The following is a 4,649-nucleotide window of genomic DNA, read 5'->3' on the forward strand; positions in this document are numbered from 1 at the left end:
ACACTTCACTGACAACAAGCCGGCAGCAATTCGCATCTCCTAGGCTATCGCCAAGGGAGAACGGCATGACGACGTCTATTCAACACGGGACTTTCGCTAGCTACCTAGGTAGGCAGAAGGGGGCCGCTACGAGCGCCACCCAGACCATCAGCTTTCATTCAGTGACCGATGGAGCAACGATGGGCTTTTCAGGGCGAACTCGCTTGCGTTCAACCGCCCAGCTAGGAGGATAACCTGCGATTGCCATCCTTGGCTCGGTCCCTTAGTCTGGAGCCAGGCTCCAGGCCGGCAGGCGGCTGGCGGCAGGCAGTAAGCGGGGGCGTCGTTTTTGTGGCTTTTGTCTACCCCAGCCCAGGCGGCGGGCTAGTCAGCCTCGCGCCACCCAGAGGTCGGATCTTCGATACCTCTACTTTGAGTTGGTGATGAACAGTGCGGCTAAGTGCCCGGCGTGCGTGTGTCCCGAGGCAGCTAGAGATAAATACACGAAAAAAAGTAAGGGCAATGAACACATTGCCATGCGAGCCGTGTGCGACATTGGCAGGGCACATCCCTGGGCACCATGGCGTTTTTCCTTGGCCTCACATTTCAGGTCCCGTCTCCGCCCCCCTCCCATGACGACAGGCGTGTCTAGAACTGGGACATTGCCCGCCCGTCTGCTTACCCCTTCGCCTCACCAATCTCGCATGGCGTGTGGCATCCGGGTTGCAGAGACATTTGAAAAAAGGGCGCTCGCTGTACTGTACTCAAAAGGAACCACTGGCGGAAGCTCGGGCGGGGGTGGCAGAGACACGAGGTGAAGCATGGCTGCTGTTGTGCAGAACTCTCCCCCATTTTGAGACAAGAAGCATGGGTGGGCCATTGTTGTGGGACAGTTGTCGTCAAGGTGGCACCGACACGGCGCCATGGGAGGTGATCGGAGCTGCCAAGCCGCGCCCGGCCGTCGCCTGCTACCTGTATTCGGACATTTGTGTCGCCAGGCTGATGGTATGGGTGGATGGACTAGTAGCTGGGATGTGACAGAGATGACTGCATTAGCTCGTCCAATCCTCACCGCCGGGGCCATGTTGCCCCAGCGTGAGGGATGCGGCCCAGTGCTGGAGGTGTTTGCTTTCTGATGTTGTCTTCACGTATATACATACGGTACGGCGACAAGGGACGGGTTCTGCTGAGCGAGCGTGACGAGAAACCCCCTGGACGCCATCTAGGGGTCAGATGGCCTGACGCGCAGGTCCAGGAGCGTTCCAAGAATGGGGTCATCGACCTAGCTGGACGAAAGCGAGCATGCAGAACGTCTTGCACCAGCGCAATGGTCCCTGATCCAGTATGTTACTGTTCGAGGCCGGCGAGCTCAGTTGCACACCAACACTGGTCCCAGCGCCCTAGCGGGCTTGCATACTGCTTGCGCACTGTCACCGGACACTCCCTGGTCCGCGGCTCAGTCAAGGTTCAAGCAATATCAGACTTGCAGAATAATACCTGCAAAAGCCGTGAAGAAACGACTTGATCAGAGACATGGCCTGACTTGACGGGCGGCATTGAGTCACAGGAACAGACTCATGAACGATCCATATTCCCGACAGCGATACCCCGCGCTGTGCCATTTCGAAATAACAGGACTAATGGCCAGGCCTACCAGGGTTGGAAAGCTCTCTGCTCTTCTTACCCCCAAATGGCGAACTGTGGCGTGCGCAAAATGCTGTGTAACACACCCTGTGCGACCCCAAAACCTGTCGCTGTCGGAGGTCGACTGTTTGTAAACGCATGACAGGTGCACGGAGCTTCATTTCTGGACTGAGGCGAGAGGACTGGCTGATGCATCTGATTGCTGGACATGAGCGGGTCTGCAATAGGTCGTACTTGGTATCGTGCAAGGTTCCGTCTGAGAGGTGATCACTCCTGGCAAGGTAGCAACGCAAACGCTCTATCGCTCTGCTTTAATTCGACTTACCAATAAGCCCGGAAGATATCCTCGGAAGCCAAGTTTGTTGAAGCAGCCTATCTAGGATGTCGAAATTCGATGTCACCTCGAGGGTCGATATCAAATTACATTCGCAGCCATTCACAGCCGATCCAAGATGCCTGCTGTGCCTAGTATGCGTGGCACCACATCTGCACCCCCCTCCCTTTGCCTCCAAGCATCCCGATTCGGGGCCGACGGTCCAAACGAATGGGTAGCCTGCATTGGATTGGCGTCAACCAACGGCCATTGGGAGTCTGAGAGCTAGCAAACAGAGCCCGTTGGCTGACAGGATGTTGACGACCCAGAATGAAGGCGAGAGAAGCAAAGTCATGGCTTTGGCAGGTCTCCATTCCCACCCGGACGGTAACGTAGCCACGAGGCGCCGGTATCCTTGGCGTACAGGGCTCTCCAAGCTGAATCAGCCCCTCGTTATGGGAGTGGCTAGAAGAAGAGGGCATTCGCGCACTCCACCTTCCACTCTCCAGTCAGCTTCAGCGTAGACACTGTGTTACGGGCTTCGGGGGGTGTCAACTCGAAGACAAACTTCAGCTCCGAGGGACGAAATCAACCGCGGGCTCCGACGGCCCTGTCTAGCTGGGCGACCGAGACGGTGTTTCCGGGAGGCTTCGCGATACTTATCGTGATTTTTTTTTTCTGGAGCACAGGCCTTACTCTGGGCACGTCAGAGGTGTCGAAAAAGAGTTGAGATGACAGGCGGCTATGAGTGGAGCCCCCACTGCGAAATTGGTAGTAAAGGAGATTGTGGGGAAAGTCAGAGAGGAAAAGCTGAAAAAAGGGAGCTAGGAATTCCATCTGAAGGGATCATCGTCGGCTGCAACGGCGACTGACGCATGGTGAACTGACTCAAGCGGAGACAAACGGAGACGTTGGAGGGTACGATGGGTAATCGTCGTGCCTTCGCATCGGCGATCCATCTAGTGTTCGGTAGGAGCAGGGCTCCTCAGGTACCAAGCATTGGGCAACTGGCGGCGACCTCGGAGCTGAAAGCACAGTGGTCGTGGAAGACGGCGAGCGAGCGTGGTTGTCCAGTATGCTGGTTGCTTGTCTTGTCCACCCCAACGGGCGCCAGTCGTATGCAGAACTGGTCGTGTTCATCAACAGGCACAGTCCCCTTGCATGCGGAAGATCCGGAAACTGTGCAGGATGGTCAGTTATTTATTGCTGGTGCACGTGGAAACACCACGGGATGTGCGGGTACATGCTTCGTTGGCAATGGGGAATCACCGTCTGTGCCAGCTCGACGAGTATGTGTGGAGGCTTCAGGCGCAGGCCGTGCAAAAGCCCAGAACCGTTTGGGTTGCTGTTGGGGCAGCCGGATCACCGCCGGCTGCTGTGCTGTTGTGCGACGTGAAGTGCGTCTGAGCTTTGCTGCGGGCTCGAGTTTGACCTTGAAAGAGTGCAGCATTGGCCCTCGTACATGTAGACAGGCATGCCAGGTTGGGGCGATCATGCTGCCATACATAGACAAGAGCGAGGATGGATGGGACGGGTGTGAGCATGGGTCCAGGGGGGTTGAACTGGCAAGATCCTGGGCAGCGCACGGGGGTGTTTGAGGGCCTGGCATAGGCCAATTCAAGTTTCCAAGGTTGAGTTGCTGATGATCGACCGTCGTGATGAGAGGTGCATGAAGTTTGACTTGGACTTCAGGCCAGGTACCTACGGAGAGTAGATGGGATAGATGTACCTTGGTGGCATGTAATGCAGGCGGACAGTTTACCCGCCCCTCCCCCCCCGCAAACGAACTGAGGGCAAATACCAAGGCCGGCACTTGACCGCGCCAATCGAGATTTCCGCCTGAGTAGCTAGCTGATCAATTCACGCCGCGAGGAACCTGCCTCCGGCCCCTTGCCTGCCCAAGAGATAGGTAGTACATGTAGACAGGAAGGTTGTGCCTATGAGAGTCAGAAGGAACGATCCAACAAAGCCAATCCGACGGGGCCTGCTTGCCGTGGTGTTGAAGGCTAGTCGCCCCTGCAATACCAACATGGCTCGCCCCGCATCCAGTGGGTGAGCATCTTTCCTCGCTTAGAGGAAGAAGGTTCAAGGTGCCATAGGTGAGATTGATCGATGGGGGTGAGTTGAAGGGTATGCTAGACTATCGAGTCCAGTCAGGTAAGGTCAAGCTCGAAGCCGAGGCTTGGGGTTTTGGGGGAGGGGGGGGGGGGGCGGGGGGGACCAAGTTCTAACCATTTATTGGATGACGAGCTGGCTTGTGAAGTCAGGTCGAGTCCATGCTCGGTGGGGGTGCTCCAGATATGTCGATTGCTTCCCACAGCCTGCCTTAGTCTCCTTCAGCTATCCATGGAGATCTCTTCTGAGCAGCCGTGACACCCGTGCAGCTCTCTCCCTCCCTGCGTAGAACTACTTACTACTAACGAAATTGCACTGGATCTTTGTCATATGCTGCGGCTCTGCCCGTCATCGTTCGGGCGAGCTCTGGCCAGGGGTGTGGAGGGGGGAAAAGGGGGGGCCAGAGGAGACGCAGCAACAGAGTCAGTCGGCCAAAAGCCCGCTGTATCCACTGTATCGGCCGACGGAGGACCACTGGCGGGGACAAGAGGGCCCCAGTGGCCCCCCGATGCCTGTATCCAACCCACCTTAAGGTTCAGGGGAGTGTAGGGAAAGAAGCCCTTGCCGTCGCTTTTGCTCGTAAAATGCCTAGCTCCCT

The sequence above is a fragment of the Verticillium dahliae genome, genomic scaffold, assembly GCF_000150675.1.
Source record: "Verticillium dahliae VdLs.17 supercont1.12 genomic scaffold, whole genome shotgun sequence".
In the NCBI taxonomy this organism is placed as follows: Eukaryota; Fungi; Ascomycota; class Sordariomycetes; order Glomerellales; family Plectosphaerellaceae; genus Verticillium; species Verticillium dahliae.